General features: G+C 36.3%; 1 long non-coding RNA gene across 4 annotated transcripts in view; it reads left to right on the plus strand.

Annotated features, from left to right (window-relative positions):
• The window catches only part of LOC145664384 (uncharacterized), a 338,163-nt gene that overhangs the window by 139,704 nt on the left and 172,059 nt on the right, over positions 1–26,400 (plus strand). For 2 of the 4 annotated variants that reach the window (XR_014127426.1, XR_014127425.1), the window contains one exon: positions 18,957–19,256. The exons of the other annotated variants lie outside the window; for them this stretch is intronic. This is a non-coding gene — a long non-coding RNA (uncharacterized LOC145664384). Of the gene's footprint in view, positions 1–18,956; positions 19,257–26,400 lie in introns of those variants that run through there. 4 annotated transcript variants of the gene reach the window in all.

The raw sequence follows: 26,400 nt of genomic DNA on the forward strand, positions 1-26,400 counted from the left end.
CCTCCCTAGCGAAGTCTGAAGAGCAAGCGGCTAGTAATCCAAAGATTGGTAGTTCGCGCCCATCCCAGGATACATTTTTTCACTTGTTTAAACTGTTTTTAGACTCACCTTAAGGGACTTACCGTAAACACATTACGTATATAGGCGATTTAACACATTTTGGGAGAGTAATTTTGTGGTCCATTGATGCTTACGGCATGGGGAACATACCTTGAACATACTAAGCACGTTCCCCAGGTACATGTAAGGCATGTGCCTAGGGGCGGACATAGACTGTGACTATCACTTGCCATCAATGCGATTTCTCTGTCAGAGGTTCATAAGGCACATACTGGACACATTCTCATGTACCTGAGGGAACATGATAGGCATATGCCTGCTGTGTAATTGTGCTGTTAGAGTAATTTGGAAGAAAGAAGATTAGTTTTAATACTCACGCTGATAGATAAGCTCAGGTAATTGACTACGGCTGAGGAAAACTTTTGCTGGTATGTTACATCAATTCATTAGATTGTTGATGCTGTTCATGACATTCTTGGACAACTATTGTTTTCTAAGACACAAAGTGGACAACAAGTTGCTTCCTGAAGTTGGATTGTTATGCCGGATTTTTTTTTGTTACGTAGCTTGCTAATCGTCTTCATTTTGAAGTTGCCCTCGACGAGGAAGTTCAACAAATGGAACGACAGCATATCGCAGAGAAGAGAATTTTTGATACAGGTGTACACGCTCTTTCGCAAAAGTAACATCTGCACATATCCTGGCATTCAGAAAGTTGACAGAAAGAGGCCTAAAAGTTCTTCTTACAGGTTCCTATCAGTTTTCTCAGGCAATTATCTACTCGGCTGAAATAATGAAACAGAGCTCCCTTCTTGGCTAAGATGTTAACGTACACGACTTTGACGTGGAAGGCCCGGGTTTGATTCCCAGCAGTAGCTCATGTTTTTTGGATTCCACGTTAATCAGTAGGTGTATGTTTCATATTGCCTTGCTGCAGAAAGGGACGTTAAACTCAAAATCAACTCAACTCATGCATTTCCTGAAAGAAAATACCCACACCGTTAAATTCGAGGTACCATATCGACATATTAGTAAGAATAAATACAAGTGTTATATTGATTTTGTTCCAAATACAATAGGGTATTCGGGTCTAAAGCTAATTATTGTGAATGTGTACATGGGAATCGAACAGTTTGATTCGTGTCGCTGCAACCATTTATTATCTTTCACGTGATCGATACTTTGCTAAGATTGTTCGGCTCACGGAAATGTAATCAAATTGTGTGTTGCCGGCCTGTCACTTCAGTAATAAACTTACATAGTGATGAAGATTGAAGGTTCCACATACCGTGCCTTTCATTTTCTTGTAATATTTTCTAAGACATTGCAAAAACATTTTGAATGTTTTTGTATTATCATTATCTTGTGCATTACAATTTTGTACATTATATATGGTTGTACACTATATGTAGGGATAATCAAAAAGTTGTTTTCTGTAAATCACAATTTAAGATATCGGTATCCTACTAAGGCAGACTAAAAATCAATGGCATTAGTGCTCTCACATTGTTTCTGGAAGAGGCACGATTATGCGAGTTATATTCACACGTAGAACCATTCATGACGAGTCCCAAACTCAAAGTCAACCATCTTAGACTTCTGGCAGTATTCGTGCAGGTCAAAACATTTATGGTGTAACTAGAGTTGCATATCTTCAGGCGCATCCGACTTTTGTTTTCCTAATTTTACACCAAGTTGCACCGCGAGTATCAAACTATGGTCAAAATATATTATAGGCGGGTTAGTGCTGCTTCTATGGTGGAAATTAGAAGGTGGTCTCTCAAACGTAAAGTAAAAATATTTGAATTCGAATATTTTCGACGTACTTTACGCTAGAAATTTGAAGGGCGAAATAAATTATTTCTTGTTTTCGGTAAGGCCCTTCAAACAAAGTACATTATTTAAACTTAAGTTGTTTCCGAGAAAGGAGCAATTTTTGGTTTTCACATTTTCAACAATAACTTTGAAATTCAAAGGAATTTGAAGTTGATTTTCACCGCCTTATCCGGCTATACCCTATTATAATTAATTCACTCACTGCTATTATCTACCGTTATAGGCGCTCTTAAAAATAATCTCATTTGTCATAAATTTAGAATATGTGCTCAAAGGTTTGTCAATTTCTTTGACAAATAGTTATTATTTGGAATTGTTAGATATTGATTTAATAACATTAGAGAAATTTTACACGTCATATCATTAATGTTTTCAATTCATATTTTATTCATAATATAGAGCTTGTACCAGGAAGTTCGAATTTGTTCTTTGTGTTGCAACTCTTAAATTGCTGGCTAAAGGAGCCAATGTTAATCATAGTTTTGATGTATCAGTGTTCTAAATAATTTTTAAAAAGAAATATCCGAAATTTGCACGTGTTTCATTACAACCGCTACCATAGAAATTTCCTGGAAACGACTTTTCCTCATTCTCCTATAATGAGATAATTATGATAACATCATCCTGTTTTGTTATTGCAGCGGAAAATATGCAGACACTGTCTCTTTATGGCAGCTCCGTAGCCACAAGTTCCAGGTAAATATTGTGCTGGAATTGATGACTCACAGTATGCACTGTTTTCCAAAAGGTGATTAAAATCAAGCAAACACGACAATAACATTTTTTTTTCAATCCAATCTTGGTTTTAATAAAACGTAAGAAATTTCTTGGAAGTTGAAAGGAAAACGGTTTTCATGCAATTAACCATATAGAACAAAGTGGGTAGTCACATGAGTTCGCTTCTTTCTGTGCTTCTTTCGAAAGGCAGGTGGTTATAAAGAGTGGAACCAACGGGAGGACTGACGAACGGGAATATTTCATAGTATCAAACTTGATCCACCAAGTCTTCTGTCATTTTCAACACAACTCCTGAATTATTCTACAAAGTTTCTTTAAATTCTCTTGAACTTAGCTGTTGTAGTAGGTATCATCCGCCAGATAGATCCAGATCACTAAGCTTCATAGATTGTACCTATATTAAAATCCATGTGATTGGAGTTGTCGAACTGGAGATAGAAATTAAGTCACTTAAGAGTATTATTCCAGAAAGATAATGGAATTTGATTTTGGTTATTAAATAGATTTGGGGAAAGCCATAAAGGGGAGAGCGCACCAGGCATTTGCCCAGTTTCCCAGCGCGACAGCTCTGTTTTCCTTCTTCACAAATAATGATTCCGGGGAAACAGTTTCCGATTGAATCAAATTCATTCTTCTATGAGTATTTTGCAATTGATTGATTGATTGATTTGGAGTTTAGTATTCTGTTCAGCACCAAGGGTATAGGAAACGTGGATCTACAGCTTAATCTAGGATCCGCACCACATGAGCTCCCATCTTTAGAACCCTATGAAATAAGGCTGGATCAATGCTTCTTTTAAAATTATTCTTAAGTTTTCACAGCTTCTTTGTGGTGGAAAACATCATGTGCGTGGGTTTTCTCAGGGTTTTCCTATTTCCTTCCAAATTCTCATTCCACCAATTTTTTACTATCGTTTGTCTCCTTTTACCTATATGACATACATGTAAGACTTTTGCCTCATTCTCCATAAAGGACAGGGAACACAGCATTTCGAAATTAGAAATTAGCCGTGGAAGTGGGGGAGGGCGAGCGAGGCGATGGCCCCGGGCGCTAAAGTAAGAAAGGAAAAAGTAGTTACTCGTGTTAGGAAAATGCGTGTGCACATATATAAAGTGGAAGGAAAAAGTAATAAAAAGTGCTCAAAATTACGGAAAAGCAGGGTTTATTTTTCAAAATTTTCTTACGTTTCGCGCCAAACATAGTGGTGCTTCGTGGCTGCTCTGTCCACTTCTCATATGTACGGGGCGCAGTCGTATACTGTCGCCCGGGCGCTTCCACACCACGGCACTGGATATTAACCCATATTTATACATTATAACTAATGTACAACTAACTGTTGTGTTTACTGTATACTGCATATAATTACCAAATAAACTTTAAGTTAAGGAAATTTATGTAACCTTTTCTACCGGACACCTTACATTTACGAACAAAGAATCGCGTCCCAGCGGTGTTCGTTATTGAGAGGTTTTACTGTATCAATGTTGTTTATAGTCTATATATATCTCACTTCGTGTTTCTTCCAGGTATATTTTCCGGAAGGGACTTTGCTGTCGTAACATTACTGTTGGAAATTCCTTTTCCATTTTATGTCAACAAGGAAATAATTAAGTTCTACTTTAGATTGCTTGAAATAGAAGCCGGAGGATTTAGTACAAATAGAAACATTAGCTACTATTTTTCTTGACAAATTATATTTCACAATAATTGATAACTCAGATTAATCTGAAGAAAATTTCGAATAAGTGCTAAAATCGGCTAATAGAATATTTAATGGAATATTAAATTCAGATTGGTTCTATTCGTACATTTTCGGAAATCTATATCAATGATGCAGTAGATTTTCTCATCAGTGGCGTCTCCAGACTTCTTACAAGAGGGAAGTCACATTGGGAGTGGCAGAGAAATTGGCTTTCATCCGTGAAATCACCTTCCTCTGATTTTTAGGCCTCTAGTGATCTTTCTTTTTGCAGGCATTTCTTAAATTCTAATTGATGTCTTGCATACAGAATTACTAAACTTGATTTTGAATGGGGGGCTCAGTGGTAGAGCGTTCACCTCTGGTGTTTGGAGTCCCGGGTTCAAACCCTGCTCCCGCCAAGTGAACTTTGTGGTGGACAAAGACCGTGTGCGTGGGTTTTCTCGGGGTTCTCCCGTTTCCTCCCACTTTCTTCATTCCACCATTTCATTCATCTCTCATCATCACCGTCTCCTTTAGCCTAACCAGCATAATCATGGGACGAAAAACACAAAAATTTCATTTCATTTTCATTTTTTGATTTTGAATGCTTTATTCGGCACAAAGAATTCAAGGTATTCAAGAAGTAGAAAAATGGTGTTGTAAACATTGCTCAACCTATTTCTTCAACTTGAATTTTTTAATCAATTTTGTAAAGATCATTCTGTTATATACTCATTAGCATAGGTACTTACGAATGTAATACGTAATATTAGTTTCGTATTACAGTGTAATATGAAACGAATACAAGAAATTAATAGCCGTAATGGTGAAACTAACAGCCCTAATAGCATCATTTCTAAAACAAACGAATAATTCATTCGACCATTTAATTTCAGTTTCAAAATCTAGATCTACCGATCAACTTAAAAATTTGAATCACACGTACTTTTACCGAAAATCGAACCCTGGTATTCCATGCCAAAGACGTATTTGCTAACCATTTATATCCACAAGAAAGCTAAAAAATATGCTTTGAGTTTCCTCAAGACTACTTGGAACCGAATTTAGTGGAATTCTAGTGAATATTCACCGCCTTAAATCTACCCTACATGACTTGACAATTAACTATTCATTACTTATTGGTATTTTATAATTATTAATTTAAATTAGAAGTAGCACTTACATATTTGTCTGTGGCTTCTCACGCTTACTTTAAGTGTAACGTTTTAGATGTAGGTACATCAATTAACAACGTAGTTCAAGAATGTTTGTTCATTCGTTTCCTAAATGCTTACAAGAAAACAAGTTAGGTAAGCATACATTAAGTGTTATTAAATTCCGAAATTGTAAAATGGATTAGGAAAGTACTTTATCTTTCCTTTATAATAACTAAATCGTAATTTGTATATGAGCATTGCAAATTACTCAGTATGATGTGCTTATTTCGTAAAAAAATATAAAAACTCGATTTACGGACCGTTAAAAAATTTTGTGGTCAATGATCCACAAAATTAAATATATAACACACAATCAAACATTTTCTTGTACGCCAAATATTTTGAGAACTACATATAGTGTAGCCAAACCAAAACTAACAATTTACTCAGTATGCTTATTCCGTAAAAAATACGAAAACCTGATTTAGGTGTCGTTCAAAAATTTTGTGGCACGTGATCCAAAACATTCCTTCCTTATGTTTGCTAAGAAGATTTTCTGCGGAATCTTCTCCCTTTGAAACAATGAGTCAGCCTTTTTTCTGACAGAAGCAGAAGATATCCGTCCCAACTTGCTTGCCTTCAGCGCGCGCCAGTACTGAGGTTTTAAGTTTCACAGAAGGCAATCTAGCACAATTTATGTCCGGTCGTTTAGAGGGGCTGATTGTGACACTGACCACTACCTGGTAGCAGCGATAATACGAGAGAGGTTATCGTTGAATAAAGGTTATATTCATTGTCAAAAAACGGAGAGATTCAATTTAAAGAAATTAGAAGAGAGCCAGGTAAGAGAGAAATACCAGATTGAAGTTTCGAATAGATTCTCGGCTTTAGAAGATTCGGAGTGCACTAGTGTTGAGGATACCTGGATTGAAATTAGAGATAGCATTAAAATTTCAGCAAAAGAAAAATTGGGACACGCGGAAATACGTAGGAACAAACCATGGTTCGACCAGGAATGCATAAAACTAACAGAGAAGGGAAAACAGGCAAAATTACGCTGGCTACAAAATCCGAATGAAATAACTACACAAAATTTCGCAGATATCAGGTGGGAAACTTCCAAAACTTTTAAAACAAAGAAACACGATTTACTGAAAGCTAAAATTAAGGAACTTGAAGATAATAGTAAAAATAAAAACATCCGGGACATGTATAAGGGAATCAACGAATTTAAGAAAGGCTATCAACCTCGTGCTTATATATTAAAGAAATCTGACGGTACAGTTCTCACTGACACGGATAGCATCTTAAATAGATGGAAAGATTTCTTTGACGATTTGCTTAACACGCAATCGAAAACTAGTGTGCGTGGAAAAAAGGAGATACACACCGCAGAACCGTATATTCCAAAACCCAACCGAATAGAAGTAGAAACCGATATAAAGAAATTAAAGAAACACAAATCTCCGGGTGTAGATGAAATTCCGGCTGAGTTAATTTTAGCTGGAGGCGAAAAATTGTGGAACAAGATACACAAACTCATTCTCCTTATCTGGAACAAGGAAGAATTGCCACAAGAGTGGAAAAATCAATTATTGTTCCAATTCACAAGAAAGGCGACAAAACTGACTGTAATAATTATCGAGGCATTTCTCTTCTGTCAACATCCTATAAAATCCTTTCAAATATTCTATTAGCAAGACTGACCCCATACGCAGATAAAATTATTGGAGATTATCAGTGTGGATTTAGACGAAATCGATCAACTATCGACCAGATATTTACCATTCGCCAAATACTCGAAAAAAAGTGGGAATACAATACCCGGGTACATCAACTATTTATTGATTTTAGAAAGGCGTACGACTCGGTTAGGAGAGAAACATTATACGTTCTTACAGAACTTGGAATACCGAGAAAGCTAATTAGATTAATTAAGATATGTTTAAATGAATCCCAAAGTAAAGTCCGGGTAGGAAACTTTTTGTCCACGAGCTCTCACGTCAAAAATGGCCTGAAACAAGGAGATGCGTTGTCGCCATTATTATTTAACTTTTTATTTTGGAATACGCTATAAGGAAAATCAAAGATAGCAACCAGGGCCTACAGTTGAACGGCATTCACCAGGTTATGGCATATGCTGATGATGTAAATTTAATAGGGATGATAGGAGAACAATAGAAAGAAATGCAGAGATCTTATTAAACTCTTGCAGGGACATGGGCTTAGAAATAAATGCAGAGAAAACTAAATACATGGAAGTGCGTCGGGACCGGAATACAGCAAATTATGGATGCGTTAAAATATTAAATACTTTTGATAAAGTGGATAGTTTCAAATATCTAGGATCAATATTAACAGACGAAAATCATGTTCACGGAGAAATTAAATGCCGACTAAAAGCAGGGAATTCGTGTTACTATTCGGTTCAAAATCTCTTGTCGTCGCGAATTCTGTCGAGGAATTTGAAGCTTAAAATATACAAAACGATAATCATGCTAAACATGGTCACTTACTCTGAGGGAGGAACATAGACTGAAAGTATTTGAGAACAAGATCCTGAGACGAATGTTCGGACCCAAGAGGAACGGGAATGGGGAATGGCGGAAACTTCATAACGAGGAACTACATAATTTATATGGTTTACCCAACATTGTTAGGGTCGTCAAGTCTAGGAGGCTTAGGTGGGCGGGTCATGTAGCTAGAATGGAAGAAAGTAGAAACGCTTTCAAAGACTGGAAGACCAATCGGAAAACGACCATTAGGAAGACCTAGGCGCAGATGGGAGGACAATATTAAGATGGATCTCGCAGAGATAGGAATACAAAGTAGAAACTGGATCCAGTTGGCTAAGGATAGAAGTCAGTGGAGTGCTTTTGTGAACGCGGCATTGAACCTCCGGGTTCCATAGGCCATAGAGTTAGTTAGTTATTTAGTTCTTTGTCTTCCCCCACTCACAGGAAGAAGACAGAGAACGGAAGGTTTCTTCAACCATGTGGCATGTGGTACTTTATGTCTCTATAACTACTGGCCAGATTTGAACGAAATTTGATGGACAAATAGCTCATTGTCCGATAGATACAGATCACTATATCTCGTAATCGAGCTCGACTTTCGGCAGGGTCGGCTCGGGAACAGAGGCTGTGTTCCATGGCTTTGCACGTCGGAAATTTCTGAGTTCAGTTAATCTTTGCTTTTTATTCTCATCAGAAAAAAAATTGCTGAAACTTTCCAATAAAAGGTATAATGAAACCCTTTATGTCACCTTCATTCGCTGCATTCGCAAAGTTCATGTATATTTCGTTCACATACTTCTTCTTCTTAATATAATTGTTACAGAAACTTATCATTGTGAGCGAAGAGATGAAAGTAAAAAATATAAAGGTAACCAAAAAAGTTCTGTCGCTTTTTGTGGAGGTCTGTGTTCAATTGGCCCTCACACCGTGAGTTGAATACGAATGGAGGTAAGATGAAGGTCACTTGTTGGTGTGAGTATGTCTAACATACTACCTAGTTGTGGCAAGTGAACTTGAATAAAAATATAGTGAATATGGGACCTCCACAGAGCGTCATAAGAGTATGTATGCTGTACGAGTTCAAACTGGGGTCGAACACCGCTGCGGTGGGACGGAAGATATGACAGGCCTTTGGTGAGGGTGTCGTGACTACGCGAAGAGTGCAGTGGTGGTGTAACAAATTTAGGACAGTGACGAAACACTCGAAGACGCACCACCTGCTGGAAGACCAACACATGTACAAAACAAAGATCTTCATGTAGCAGTTGAGGCGAACCCTGTCCAGACATGTTAGGAACTAAGACTAAAATTCAGTGAGTGGAGAAACCATTTGGCAGCACCTCCATGAATTTGGGAAGCACTACAAGTTGGGTCGATTGGTCTCACATGATTTGACTCCGGGCCAGAAGGTAACGCGATCAGGTATCTGTGTTTCTTTACTGTCTCGTCTGAGGAAGTAGCCATTTCTAGACAGGGTGTTGACATGTGATGAGAAGTGGGTCCTGTACGGAGCTGTACGGCACCGTTGTCATTGGTTAGCATCCCATGAACCGGTTCCAAAACAGGCGAAACCAGCACTGCACCAGTAGAAGGTCCTTCTGTGTGTTTGGTGGATTGCTCGCAGCATCGTGCATCGGGAACTTTTATCAGTTGGTCAGGGCATCAATGCAAGTGTGTACTGTCAGCAGTTGAGCCATGTTCAAGAAAAACTCAAAACTCTGGAGCCACTTTCTGAATCGCAAAGGAGTCGTCCTGTTAAAGGTTCAGGCCTAAGCCCTATGTGGCTAGGAGACCCGGGACATCATTCTACGACTTGGATGGGAAACACTATTGCATCTACCATACTCCCCGGACATTGAACCGTCCTATTATCACCTGTTCCATTACTTGGACAATCACCTTAGACGACGCCAGTTCAAATCCCTAGTAGAGGTGCAAAATGCACTTCATACCTTGTTCGCTTAACGTCACACCAAGTTCTACTGTGATGGAATCCATGATCTTCCAGAACGTTGGCAGAAGGTCGTTGATTTTGATGTGACTATTTTTGATCTTCCAGGTACGTCTTAGGTGATATACCGATGTTCGAAGGTGGTGGGTGAAAAAGCGACAGAACTTTTTTGGTTTTATATAGTAAAAACTTAGAGTATAACAGAAACCTTTTTAAAATGAACAATGTACGAGGGCAAGTCAAGAAAGACTTGGACTGATTTTTTTCCCGGCAGTTCTGTTAACGCTGGAGCTTCATAGTTTGGCATACAAGTAGGGTGGGTCTTGCTGTGCATATATATAAAATGTTGTTAAGGAATCATTGCATGTTTGGTAACCACGACTTTTTATTGCAGGTGATGTTCTGCGCCGCCTCTAGAAGTCGCCTGTAGAAGAAATGGAGTCATTACGAGATGAACAATTTGCAGCTATACGGTTCTGCTATCGCCTGGGGAAAAGTGCAACAGAAACTCTAGAATGTTGAGAGCAGCCTACAAAGATGACGCTCTGCCACGAAGTACCGTGTTCTGGTGGTTCAAAGAATTTAAAGAGGGCCGAATGACAATCACGAAAGCTGGTGGACCAGGTGTATCAGCGTCAGCTGTTACTGAGGTGAACATAAACACGGCAGCAGTCATTGTTAGAGAAGATCGCCGCATCAGTATCGACGATCTGGCAGCAGCACTACGCATATCACATGGCAGTGCCTTCAAAATTTTGCATGACCACCTCCACATGAGCCGAGTGTGTGCGCGATGGATTCCGCGACTCCTGACACCAGAGCAGAAGGCCGTTCGAGTGGAGACTTGCAGGGAGCTGTTGCAAAGGTTTGAGGATGGTGGAGACGCCTACCGCACCGTGCGACTTTTTTCTATTCCCTGCCCTAAAATCCAGACTGCGTGGACGCCGCTTCTCCGATAATTCCGAGGTTCTGAAGGCATCGGAGGCGGTTTTGAAGGACCTCTCAAAGAATGGCCTGCGACACGTGTTTGAGGACTGGAAGACTCGAATGAAAAAGTGCATTCAAATGGGCGGGGACTACTTTGAAAAGGATCATGTGCCTGTTGCTGAGTAATAATAAATTGCCTAGAAAAAAAATCAGTCCAAGTCTTTCTTGACTAGCCCTCGTAATAACTTTTATAAAACACAGGATAGTATAGCATATTTAGGTAAATATGTAGTTTTCTAATTCTTCCTAACAGAAAAGTTTTTTATTAATTAAAGCATATTTGTTCCAAAATAAACATCGGACAGCTTGACAACAATATCTTTCGGGTTTTTAACGATTTTGAGCAACAAAATAAAATATGTAGATAATGTTGCTACCACTCCCAAATTTACCGGTATTAGCCATAACTTCCAAGAATTTATATTTATCCAAACTGGATTCAAAACATTCTTCATGAACACAGTCAAAGTGGTTGTCAGCCTCCTAGGATGTCTCTACTTCCGTCTTATTGTGTGTTATAGAAGAAAAATCTCGTCCAGTTCTTTACCAGGAGGTAATGTGCCTAAGATCGATGACACATTCCCGCGCTGGATGGCGATGCTGATACGTTGGAAAAGGAATGCAGTAGCTCGGGGGTCACCAGTTTTGATTGCTATTCGATGACCAACTTCATTAATGAAATTAGATCCTTCGTGACCCCAAGACCCACTGGTTTCTATTGCTACTGTTACAAACCAATATTTGTCCAATAGGTTTGAGTATTTTAGTCTTTTGTCTGATTCTCTGTTAGCGGCGACGAGACCTGCCTGAATTGAAGAATGGGATAAGTCGGAAGGAGCAAACGTATCGGAACATATGAAATCCCAGACTAGTGCTTTTCCATTTTTCCATGGTACCAAGGTCATGCCATCAGGCCTTTTACCATCAGAGCGGCAACAACCATTTGGTTCTTTCATTGAAGGAACTCCCGCTGAAACGAGAGCTCTACAAATAATGTCGTTTACAATATGATGTCCAGATTGTCTTCCCGCAATTTTTTTTTTTTTTTTTTTTTTTTTTTTTTTTTTTTTTACATGAAAGACCATGTAATCCTTTATTATCAACATACGCGTTGCAAGCAGGACAAAAGTGAGGCTCACAAATATTAGCACCTAAGCGCAGAGCTGTAGCAATACGAAAGCTCTCATTAGAAAGGTGTTGGCTGAGTGTGTGAGAAGGTAGGGCTTGAAGCCATGCTCCGTTTTTGGAGGAGGAGACAGCTAACAGCCTGGCTTTGTCATCTGGGTTATTAGTTGATGATAGGAGGATGATGATGAACAGAAAAGTTACCAAATTATTTTAATATTATACACTTTGTAAAATTGAAGAGTTGGATGAAATAACGAGGTAGGACTATTTTTTTTAGCGAATTTGAGATTTTTCAAATGTTCTAATAGGAAAAAAACACTCTACATTGTGTGCAAGAATCATGTAGATCCGATGATTATATTCAGTGTTATAATGCAAAGGAGGTACTAACATACAGTGTTCACCGTGAAGTTAGAGCAAGAAGCAGGAAGCTCCGGAAAATTTTCTAAAAGTGGACATACCTTGTTCTTGCATCCAACCCTTCAATTTAGAATTGTTATGCGTAAAACATTATCTGAATTATTATGAATAACAAATCCTCTAAATTTTACCAAGATAGATATTGCAGCTACAATTGTCAATAGACTCTACAATAAAAATGTTCTACTTAAAACTTTCTTTAACATAGGTTCTTGAAAGGTTTTTTAAAAAATATAGCGCAATAATTTCTGAGGTAATCACAAAAATATCGTCCTATCATTAGATACAGACTCATGTTAAAAATAAAACCTTTTGATTTTCCTTAACGTAAATAGACTTATTTGTTGAAACCATGATTTCTATATATATATATATATATATATATATATATATATATATATATATATATATTAAAGGAAACCATAGACTTCTGCTTAGGAAGATACTGCTAGTACGAAAATTATCTGAGATTCATGTCACGTAGAATCATAGTTGTTAAAATGTTTTCAATGACATTCCTCGCACGTGTCACAATCGATAAAATCACAAGGAATTTGTGGAAAACTTGCCAACAAAACTTTTTTTTTTTTTAAATTTAGATATCCCACCATAGTATTTGGTGCACGTATGTACAGAAAATATATCTTGAAAAATACTACATGCCTTAGGCTATTTACGAGTATTTGTGAAGTTTTATTATGTACTACGAAAATAGGAAATATTTTCAAACCGCATGTACACTCATGTCCAAAATAATTGTCGCATATCTATAACTGTCTTTTTGTAAGAATATAATTTGATAATGATTTTGCATTGTACTTTTAATACTGATACTATGTGTATAATCGGGAAATGTATATTTGTGGTAAATTTCATAGGAAAAGAATTATAAATACGAAAATTAGAATGAGTAAAACAAAATGTTGCCAAGAAAGTTTTATTTTCGTTTTATTGTTCTTATTTACTGCTCTTTTGACATGAAATTTTCCACATACATGTCGCTGCCGATTATACACATACTAACATTATAAGAAATACTGGGCAAACTCGTTATCAAATTATATTCCTACAACAACATACGGTGTATTTATAGACATGCGACAATAATTTTGAACATAAGTGTACATATATGCAAATTTAAAATAAAATCGAGAAAGAGAATTCACTTAGTAAGATCCTCCTCGTATGCTAATTAAACTTAGTTTCTTTGTTAGTACAGTTTTCCGGTTTCAGAAAAATATTATCAAAACCCTTTGATCTGGACTGCTTCCAGAGCGATCGGTAAATTCTTATTACTAATAATGGTACTAACTTTGTTATCAATATGTTATCGAAAAAAAAGTAGCAATGCTAATAGAAAGTTTTACTTATATACCTATATGTTAATAACAAAACTGTTTTAACTATACTATATTATTACTTTATGGTTTTAAAATTTTTTGAAGAAATGTAACAATATTGATAAAAATGTTTTTAACAAATATTGATTACAAGTGTTATTAATATTTTAAAATACGAATTTAAAATTTTGTTAGAAACATTGTTGATAACATCTCGCTGTAAATTCGCGTTAAAAGTACATATCTTGAAATCTTTTAAAGTAGGGACATGAAATTTGGGTTTGAGTTTCTCATCTAAAATAATTAATACATATTTCAGCGTTTTTAGATGTTATCTCAGAATGGGACAAAGTAAAGCACCATAACTTTGAAAACCAAGATGTTTCTTACATAATAGGTTTATACAAAGAAATCAATCATTGTCTTCGATACATTTTCATAGTTAAAAATGTTATACAATAGATCATTATGAAGTTATTGGAGGTAAAAACTGTTTTTTTTTTTAAATGTTAGTTCATATGATATTTAACATCCCTGCTTACAACAAAGCAGGGGTGATCCAGGGGGGCAATTGCCCCCGAGAAGAGGAGACTTTCTTATTTTATATATAAATAAAAGCCATCCCAGAGTTCGGAGCTCTTAAAAGTAGCTCTAAGTAGCAGTATTACAACCCACTGCCCCCCAGAAGTCAGTCCTGGATCCGCCCCTGCACAAAGCCTAATTATGCACTTGAACGACAAGCAGTTTTTTTTTGTGAGAAACAATGTTTTGGAATTACAACAAACATTAATTTCGTTATCATTTTTAAGTAGTACTACTTTTACTGTTTTTTCAAAGCTGTTTTATATTTCCCACTACTTTTAAGTTGAAGAAATGACGCACTAACTTTCTCACCTCTAAACTCCTTTATACAACGTATACTCTTAGTTTTCAGAAGTGCATCCATTCATCATGAAATGGTTAGTACGGTGCGACTCTGCAGATAACTACAAAACTTATTCATTACTCCGAAATTTAATGAGCGTAGTAAGGCGTACGGATTTAAAGTTTTTATTTTTGTTTATTTTAACACATTAGATTTTGAATACATACCACTCTGTGGGCTTTGTATCCACTTTGCCTCTAAAAATTAAGATGTTAAATTTATTTTCAAATAATACTCTAAGAGCTTCATTTCCTCTTTTTGAAATGCATCAATAGCAATTTAGATAGCGTCCTCCAAAAGCAATGGTTGCAATATTAGTGGCACTAATTCCTAGTCTTACGTTCAAGCGTTCGGCCTGCTGTAAATAGTATTTACTAATTAAAAACTTTATTTTTTCACATTTATTTATTTATGTGTTTATTTTTGTGTATACCCCCTTACCACCACGTTGATATTTGTTTTTCCAAAATGTGTGCATTTTGTTAACCATTCATTCATTCATTCATACTTTCTTCCCACTCCTCCATCACTTGCCCACAACTGACCAAAAAGTCCCTCTCTATAAAGTGCAGAAATGTATAACTACTATGGAAGCAGACTGGTAATTGCCAAGTATCTGTCAACTTGTCGACAACACAAGAACATAGGAGCGATGCAAAAGCAATTGTGCTGTTTCATTTTAAGAAATAGAAGCTGCCTGCCATATATGCACAATGTTACTGGATGTAGTTGCAGCGCTCATGCAGCTTTAAACTTAAACTTTTTTTCAGTTTGTGTGTGTGTGTAATTTTGAGAGATGCATTAATATTGTCTTGCGCTGAAGAGCCAGACAATATTGATGCATCTCTCAAAATCATACAAAAAAAAAAAAAAAAAAAAACTGAAGAGTAAAGTTGTATATTTACTCAAACATTACTCTAATATTTGAAACACATTGTTTGAGGATTAAAAAAATATATAGGCAGTTGCACAACCATGCAACAGATATCGGCAGCCGCAGCTGATGCCTAACTTGATAACAGCTGGCTTATTGTACTATTGTTTCCAACAATTCGTTAGAACTTTTCCACTCCTACTTCTAATTTGATACATTCTTCGTCGTGTCCACATTTTCAACGTATATAATCGTTTTACATCTTTCGTAATATCTAGAGCCCAGATTTTCATGCACAAACAACAACAAAATATTCATGCAAATATTTATGAAAAATATAAAAAATATGCTCTAACATATGCATTTAAAAATTTAACATATGAACTGAAATATACACAAAGAAAATATAAAATGTAAGTTTCTTACAAAAATATCTTATCTTAATGATCTCTGTTGCAATGAACTATTAACATATTCCTTATGTTTTCTTCTATCAACCCTCTGCGTTTATCAATAAGAAAAGTTTTGTAGATTGAAAAGTTTCTACATCAGCAGAAGTTACTGGCGGATGCATCATCGGGACTTAGTGAGTCTACAACTGACTTCACTTGATTTAAGTTATCTGCATAATACGGCACAGCATCCAGCCACGAGCTCCATTGGTTGAGAAGGTGCTGGAACATTTTTGCAACTTCGCGGAAGATACGTACGCGTGATGGAGCTTTCACAAATACTTTCTTTACATTTGATACAAAACCTACTTTCTTGTGATATACTCTCAAATATGTTAGTATGCAGCAATGAAATTCGGAAATACCCGTATGCAGTATCCTGCAAAGCTTACGAAATATGCATGCACATCGAAATTCACTCAAAATATGCACTTATATGCACCATCACATGCGTCTCAAACGAATACTTTTAAGTCCGTCGGAAACAATAAACCCAAGTAGGTTAGGGGCCTCTGGAAAGCTTGTTTTATGCTGAAGATAATTAACTATAAAAGATGATTTTCCAATAAACAATGTTCATGCAATAATTATTTCAGTGAGAGTTTACAATTTTCTTTATACTTATAGGTTAAATGGGCCCCAGGGACTTACTCCGTTGCCCATGGCACCTAATTTTTTGTGCACGAACATATTTTTGTTATGTTTATCGAATGGACTAGGTTTGATTAGGAAGTCCCGTTGCCAGGTTCATGTCCTTTCCTTGTAAGTTTTGAGAATAATTTTTAACGCGAAAAGAAACGAACAAACCTGGAAATTTAGGGAGCTGCTACTGACTTGTGAGTATCATACGTAAAAACTGAGATATGTAAGGGTTAGCCCACACCACTCACATGGGTATTATGTGGTAAGGGTAGTAAGTCTTAATCAAGAAATCTAGGGAAAGAGACCTTTGGGTGAACCAAGAAAATTGGAGTAAAATATAAGGTAGGATCTTTCGGAGGTGGGCAATAAGAACTCAAGAGTGGATTTGCTTGATACAGGACATAATCTAATTGATAGAATTTGTTTTTGAGGCAGTGAGCTTTAAGGTGTCTTAAACCATAGAGTTAGATTATAATGATATCTCCATCGCTTCTTGGTTGCAGTTCTTCAATACATTCGTACCTAAAATCATTCGCTAGCGGTTGCACTAAGTTATTATTTTTTAAATCATATTTCTTCCCCGTGTTTTTATTATTTTTAGTATTTCCATAGATTTCACTTTACTATAAGGGAAAACGGGGTAGAGTCGGGTAGTCAGGTCCAAACAAGGTAACCTCTTCAAACTGAATGAACGCTCATCTCGCTACGTAGGCGAATTAAATATATACTACTATTGAAGAAGAAGCGGCCATACAGCGATCGCCTTCGATTAGTTATCTTGTCTCGTAATGTTTGTTTTACTTTTATGCATTTGCATTTTGAGTTTTGTACGTTAGATCTTGTATTCTTCTACTTCTGCTGCAGAGAATAAACAGGTGAAAAGCATTATTCATATTGCATTTAATAAGGATCCTTTGACCCTAAGTAATCGTTGGGGTCACAGACTTGAGGCGCCGTCTAGCTGTCTCTTGATGTGTCTTATGTGTGAGAGTCCAGTGTAGCCTTTTCATTCTCTTCTATTGGAGTAGCACTGGCCTTATAAATGTGACTATGCGTAATTTGTGAGCACCACGCTCCCCTGTCGACCGACAGCGTGAGTGATTTTTCCGAGATCATGGACAACAAGGAACAGATTCAGCTACGGTTTGCGAAAAACAGAAAAAATGGTACGATATACTGCTTGTGAAGTGCCAATATGTGGGAAACACACTGTCAGTATCTGCTGGAATGTAATGGGTGACATCAAGACAGTGATGAGACATGGAGTAGAATAGCGTCTTATTGAAATACCTACTGTATGTATCAAGATACATAAGTAGAGTGTTCACACTGAGATAGGTATATCTTTAATTTCATTAGAAATTTCCAACTCAAAATATGAATAATATGAAATATGAAGAGCATGTACTGAAAACTCGCTCTAATTATGTATTTTTTTTTTTGGAAAATGTAATCCTTATGTGATAATGATAATAAAAATGTAATTTTATGCAACAGTGATAATCAACTAATTGTATTGTTTATGGGATAACGGAAATTGATTTCATAAAAAGCTCTGATAATAAAAATAGACATAGCTTATAATAAGAAATGGTTTTATATAAATGCATTATAATTTTATTTGCGATTTTATTTTAATAATAATAATAATAATAATAATAATAATAATAATAATAATAATAATAATAATAATAATAATAATAATAATAATAATAAATCACAAAATGTCAACATATATAAATGTGTTCAAAATAAATCTCATATAAAGTCATAAACAGCTATAGAAACGATTATATTGTAAGTAAGCGCCGCGTTCACCTGTCGACCGCTCGCGTCACAAATCAACACTCGACCGTTTCCAGGTTAAATAGGCCTAACTGTTCGATTTGAAAATAACAGTTATCATTAGAAGTAGTTCAGTAGTTAATATAACAGTACGAATTATTTCTCTGTTGGGCTTATAGGTTTGAAAATGCTGCAGACTAAACGATTTATAACAGCAATTAAAAAAAATACTAATAATGTTTTAACAATGGTATTTAAAAAAATAATCAATACAATACCTATAACAAAGTGATTATGGTTGTTGTGAATAAGAATGTCACAAAATGAAACTAAAAGTCTTAACTAAAACTCAAATAAAATATGCTAAGCCTAGCCCAATTGTAAACTTAAGAGTTTAGGCCTACTACGTATTTACCGTGCTGTTGTTTTACATACTTTCAATGTATGTTATCTTTCTTTTTAGATTGGAAGATGGCTAGGTATTACCAATGGAAGTTTGACCGACAATCGTGGAATCAATAAAGTATGAAACAATTCAATATAACAATTTCTGTTGTGAATTTCACCACTACACATCAAAAATTGTTTGTGTAGCCTACAATACAAATGCACGTTAATTAAAAAAAAAAAAAACGTTATTTTTAATTTTTGTAGAAGACTTATCAGTATGGTGTAAAACCAGGTGATTTAACTTCTTTCATTTATAGCATTGTTCAGAAATAAATTATAGAACTTTGCAACTTGTAAGATCATAACAATAAACATCAACCTACTGTATACTTGACCCATGAATAATTTTACAGCACTTTTCTAGCACAACCTTACCTTCCAGTTGCCATCAAACCTTAGGTACCCAGTTCTACTTAGTGATGGGTAAATTCCCGGGAAGATATTTTTCGGGAATCTTCCCTGGGAAGATTCCGGGGAAGATTTCCAAAAATGGGAATTTTCCGGGAATTTATGTACAATCACAAAGAAAATTGCATTCTATTACTATATTATGATTTCAAAGTTAAATTAGTTTTTATATCACAGTATATTATTACTGTTGTGCTCAGGGGAGTTTTTAGACCATTTTATTATATTTAGAGAGTACGCAAAATGGATATTTATTTACAATATGTTCTATGAAAGTAAATATGTTTTAAAAATGGTATAGTAGGTCGACACACTTTTAAACCGCTAAACAGTTTAAATTTACATGTTAGTGGATTTTCTAAACTTCTACTACTGATATTATAAACATTAAATTTTTAAATGTTATAAACAAATTAGGTTGAGTAACTGCCAGAACACACATGTCCCACCATTTTGTCAACATTTGCGCTTAAATATGTATGTTCACAATATTTGCAACATACTTTCCTGTCTTTATAATTTTTCATGTAACATTGCCACACAGAGTTTTCTTCCTGCCCATTTCTCGAAATTGCATACGTTAATTTACATATAAAAAAAGTTCGAGTACCTCTTCAGAAATTCGAGTCAGAGAGAGGAGACTGACGTCTATTACTAACGGTGGTTCAGGGTTTATTAATAGTACTTCATTTCTATTTCTACATAATTCTACATTACTTTACAAAATGGTTTCTTTCCATCATTTGTAAATTAGTACTTTGCTATTTTTGGCGATTGTTTAGCTTTGGCGGATCAGATTTTGCACCTACTTTTTTGCGATATTCTATTCCGATGTTGTTGTTTTATGTTTCATACGTTAAATCACGTTACCAACATTAAATTTAGACAGAATTGCCGAGCGAGCGTTAGCGAGTGATGGCGGGTTAGAACCCCGCAGGGCGTGTTGTTTTCTATCTTCGTTACCAACAATTCACTTTCTTTTCTCACATAAATCACTTCGACTTACCTTTACGGTTTGTACAAATCCCCTACTACCCCCCGAAAAATGTGTTCGATATTTTCTTGACTACTTGAAAAGTACTATCAACTCATCTCTTCCGTAAATCATCCTACTTTATGCTAGTTTTGGCCCCCCAATACTAAACAATTACTCTTTTTTAGTGCAAATGGAAATGGAACTTAAAAAATCATATTATTAGTTATATAAAGTACTATTAACGAATTTTAAATTTTTAAACCTCCAAATTCTTTAAAACCCAGAAGTAAGTCATAATATATTAAAATAAAGTAATTAGTCATATGGTTCTTATAATTTAGAAGATAAAGTAAAGAAATGGAAATAAATTCCTTCCCGAGAATTTATAGGCCAGGGAATATTCCCATTTTTTAAATTCCTTCCCACCGGGAATATTCCCACTGCCCATCACTAGTTCTACTCCACTTTCCTCTATATTTCTACATTTCTTATATCATTCCTAATTGTTCGATTTGCATAAATTTTTATCATTAAATTGAAATGTGTCACTTAGCCTCGGAGAAGAGGCCTTTGAATAAACGAAGAAAGTGGGAGTATAATATATCGTAGTGACTGCATAATTCCATGTCCTTGGGCAAGGAAATCACCAACTGTTAAAAAGAAAATGTTATTTCAAGTTAGTTCCATCGCAATGTACGTAATTGATCCTTTGGCCAGGGTCAGGATGCGATCATCTACATCCGGTCACGGAAGATATAATTTATATTTTCCTTTAGAGATATTTATATTCAGAATCTCATCAAGCATGTTATTCACTTTCGAAAATAACACTGTCATTAGAAACAAGACAATTTCAATTATTGACATAAGGATATTCGGATTGTTTCATGAATGTACAAAATTCTAGGTCCCCTTGGAATCGGAATTAACTTTCAGATAGTAAAGCAACGGACGTACGACCAGTGAAGAATATTTTTCAATATCTCCGTTTGCATCACATGGCCTACTAATGTCTCAATATCATAATGTAAAAACACATTGTGACTAATACTTACGACTATATAACAACTTTAATATCACCGTTTTCTAGATGTTGGTCAGTATAAAAAATGGCGATATTAATTATTTGAACATACAATAAAATGAATCAGAGTAACCGGAATTGGTGCATTTAAGTAATATAGTGTCCCACAATCGAAGGAAAGCAATTTAGATAGGAAGAGGTAGATTTAGTTATAAATTATATTGTACTTTCAACTATCAAGCCATGGTATATAGAGTGACCCACATAAATTAATCCGGAGTAGTAATACTGGACACCACCCGAAAGAGTAGAAAAAATGTAAAAATTGGTTTATCTGCATATTACAGGAAGTGCTGAAATTGGACCCCATTAACATTGAGACACTTCTACCCACTTCGCAGCATATTGGCTGTCATGACTTGTAGCTCTTCTCGGGTGATGCTCAGGATGGTGTGGGAAATATTTCCACAACGGAAGAATATGTTAGAACGGGATCAGATAAGAACACACAAGAGACTTTTACTGTCTTTACTGCCAGATGTCCAGAAAAAAAAGCGAAATGAGGCGGTTTTGCCGTAGTTCACCTATACACCTGTTTTAAACATTCTCAAAGATAAAAATCGCAGGAATACAAATTCGAAGCGATTGGCATAACACCTTGCTTACAGTGCGCACTTCCTGTTGGAAGTGTGGCATGTGGCTTCATCTTGTTAAAAATAGGACCATAATCTGTTCTATGGTATCAGTTCATCGTAAAAGTGTTACAAGAAACCACGATAAACTTCACTATTCACTGTTGATTCAAAGAACACTGGATTCCCTACTGTACACATCTCTGAAACTGCACACCAAACACCAACGCATTCACGACCTCCTTCGTGGCTAAGCGGTTAGCGTATGCGCCTTGGGTGTGGGAGACCCGGGTTCGATTCTCGGCGGGATCTCATGTAGTTCGGATTCCACGTTAATCAGTAGGTCCAGTTTCATATAGCCTCGCTGCTAAACGGGACGTTAAACTCAAATTCATCATCATCATTACCAACGTATTCACGTAACTCGATAAATAGAACAACACTCAGTCGGACATAAAATACAGCAGATGATGCAAATGTTCGTCCGCAATCATTATCACTAACCAACTACAGTATGAAATCCGTTAACCTGTATCCAGTTCCTTCACTTCCTGGACACTTGTTGTTCGGTACGGTTTAGCTGACAGAGGCTTCAGCAAACTCTGACACGTTATTCGTGACACACCAACCTACTGGAATATTTCCCTGGTAGATTTTTGCGGATAAGATGTTCAGTAGGTCATATCTCCGAACAACTTCCGTAGGCTTGTTGAATTCATGCCTCATCGTGTCGCAAACTTTATTAAGGTGAAAGAAGCAGCAATTTGTTACTAATCAGGTAGGCCTATCCGTAATTCAGTGGCATATCAATGTACGAACTATTGAATAAATACAACTTATTATCTAGTCAGAAGAGTTGATGAAACATAGCGGATTACAACTAACAAAAGGAAAGTTGCTCAACCAAGATTAATCAAGAGCTTAGTATTAGAAGAGTAAGAAAAAAGAGCAATCTCCTTTTTGGTACATTTATGACTCCTGTTATACATGTACAGGGTGTTCGGGATAAATGTGACACTTTTGAGTGATAGGTACAGGGAATACTGTTCTCAAAACATGTTGTATTGATCTCATGCAAATCGTACAGTAGAAGGGGAACAAGAGAAAGCAAAATCACTAAAAAAAAAAAAAAAACCTTTGCGGCCACAACTATCTCAAGGCGGCTCCTGAATCTGGAGCATGCAGCCTTCAAGGTGTCCCTATGGAGAGCTGCGAATACCGCCTGAATCCTGCCGATGAACTGAGTCTTTGTGTTGCAGGCAGTGCGGTTGGTGTGTTGCTCCACCACACCCCACACATAATAATCCAATTGCAATCAGGGGAGTTTGGGGGCCAGATGTCGGGGTTGGTGAAGTGGTACAAATTGCCTTGTGAATTTTCAGTCAAGAGTTGGCCTTTACACCACTTGTAGGTGTGCTAACAAAGGTTCTCGTACAAAGCCAGCTTCATGGTTGACAGGGCGACACTCATTTCCCGCTCAAGAGCTCGGATTCCCTTCCCTGGATCTTCTTGCACATTATCTTGCAATTAATGCACGAATTCCTGTGTGCGGCGGCAATCAAATAGTCTTCTGTGAGCTTTTTTTAAGCAGCCACGGCTTAGTAGTCACCGTTGCACTTCTGCATTTCATATCATATCGCGTTCACAGTGTTCAAGGAGCACTAAGCAACTGTCTTGATTGCAGAATTTGGTTGGCCGGCACAAATCACCGTGATGCCGGTAACTCTTTTCCAATATTCTGGTGCTTTCACTCGTCCTTTGCAGTTCTGTTTGACTTCACAGCTGTATCTGAGGCCAAAGAGAAGTAATATGTGAGAACGCTGTCAATACCTTTCGACAACTCATATTTATATGCAATAAAACCAATTGTCAAATTTACTTCGAAGACCTTTAAAAATGTAAATAAGAATGAACATTTTTTTTAAAAAAAAGTGTTAATTAATAATTACAAATTGTGAATGAACAAATTACTTTGTGTTTAATAAATTTAGGTTTGGCGCATTGTGTCATATTAATATAGGACATGTATAAATTATACAAGAGCTAATTAACGAAATGTTACAATCAATAAATTTGTTACAATTTTTAAACTTATGTAGCGAATTAGACTGAAGTCAATAATTCAATGGATGGAAGAAACAATAAAGTAAGTGATAGGGAAAAAAATGTGGTTTCTTGTTAATTTGATTTAGAAGACTTTAGAAAGTATTTAAAACATTGCAGATGAAAGTTCTGCTGATCCTGTTGGTAGATCCTGGAAAAGAAAATATTTTTTAGCTTCAGAGCTGGAAATATTTTTTCATATTTCTTCATCTTCAGCTTCAGCTTCCTCTTTAATTTCCAATGTCTTCTTCTATTTTCCAAATCATCCATCAGTTGTGTTTTTCTTCTTTCTACTCTTTGCTTTCATTCCATCTTTTCCTCTATGGCAGTTTGAGGAAGTTAAATTTCTTCGAAAGATTTGTCCAATCCAATTGACCTTCCTACAAAGGATACTGGCTAAGAGCGTCGTATTCTCCCTTACCTGTTTCAAAACATTTTCGTTTTTGCTACTCTCTTTGTCCATTTTATCTTTTTTATCTTCCTCCATAACCACATTTCGAAGCTCTCTAAATATTTCTTCCCTAACTTCCGTAATGTCCAAGTCCCCGAATCATACACTCCAGTACTCCATATATTGTATAGCACTTTATCAATTTTCTCCCTACTCCAATATTAAGCCTGCTATTTAAGAGTGATCTTTTCCTGTTGAATACTTCTTTGAGTCCATCAATTCTTGACCATATCTCTTCTGTCTCTCGTCAAAATATCCCAAATATTTGAAATGATCGACATCTTCAAATTATCTTTGTTCTGTTCTAAACCATAAGGATGTCTTTACACAGGATATTCTCTTGATTTTCGATTTTTCGATTATGGTTTCCATTTCAAACGTAACTTAGGGTTTGGTAAAATTTTTATAAATTTGCACATGAATTATTATTTCGCGTATGCAGATATCTGTAAAAGCTGCATCGATTCAAGTAGGAATTCTTCCAAGTTTAACAAAAAATGACATATTAGAGCTCTTCACCCGCATTACAGACTTTGGGAAGCACAAAACCTATTGCTGTGATTGACAACTTCCATAGATTTCACAAGGAGCATCTTCCTATATTGATGCGATATGCAGTCTTTGAAGAAGAGAAAGAATGCAAATAGAGGCATTTATGAAGCCATGGGAACATTATGTGACAAGTTTTTATTCAAACTCCACAAAGGAATTTCAGAACAAACGAATAAGAGGGTTTTAGTGCTATGAAGCTTGTAAACATGGTTCCTATTTTTTTTCCGTCTGAATGGAAAGAGTATATTACGTCACAGGCTACTTTAGACAAGAAGAGGGCGAGTTGGATTGAATACCAGGAGCAGGTAGGCCTACTCGATCGAGACGTTTCTAAATTCATAAACACACGGCGCAAGAGTTTGTTAGTAATTTGGATTTAAACTTTTTGAAACATTTTCTAAGCCGTGAACTACATTATATTACATAGCTATGATATATATTTATAAATTTTTTGCACTCAAATATGAATACTCGTTGTCAGTAAAATGTAGATTCTTTACAAAAAATCTTGCCTAGCCAGGATTCAAACTCATGTTAGAAATAAATTTTAGCAAATGAATTCCTTAAGTAATCCATTAGACCAAGTGCACGTGCTTGTTAGATTTTTCCCTTTGTTTCTGTTACTTTCTGTTGACGGTGTACTTTCCACCATAGATGGCCATTTTCCACTGGGCTCGCTCGGGCCCGCGCTCACCTGTATTAACTGGGTTCGCGCTCACGATCGCTTCTCCCAACTGAGCTTGCGCTCACTCGGGCTCACGCTCATCTCTCTTGACTCGACTTGCACTCACCCGGGATCGCGCTCACCTGTCCCAACTGGGCTTGCGCTCACTTGCACTCGGGCTCACTTCTCTCAGTTGGGCTCGCACTGACTTATTTCATTGAGGCTTGGGCTCAATTATTGAGCCCGAGCCCGGTTGAGCGTGAGTTTGTACACCGTAATGGGCTGCTTAATGGCGCACTCCCTCTTCCAATTTCCACCCCTGATGGGGTTGTTACAATTAACTAACACTAATTGATTAACTAAGTTGTTGGAATTTTCTAACTTTTCCTATTTTTGCGACAGCCCAAACTATTATCTAAATCTTTTTTTGTTAAAATAATGTGTCACTTTTGTATCCATTTTCATTGTTTCTGCTTGCAGAATCTACGTGGATAGAGCTATCATTTAGTTACAAAATAATGTTTATTCTTATCTCATAGAAACACCTGACACGTTAATACTAAACTTCATTAAAACAGCTGCTTTAACAAAATGAACTAACTAGTTTCACAAGTCATAGGTTGTTTATGCAGATGAAATTTGCAATA

The sequence above is a fragment of the Thermobia domestica genome, chromosome 11 (genome assembly GCF_964235325.1).
Source record: "Thermobia domestica chromosome 11, izTheDome1.hap1.1, whole genome shotgun sequence".
In the NCBI taxonomy this organism is placed as follows: domain Eukaryota; kingdom Metazoa; phylum Arthropoda; class Insecta; order Zygentoma; family Lepismatidae; genus Thermobia; species Thermobia domestica.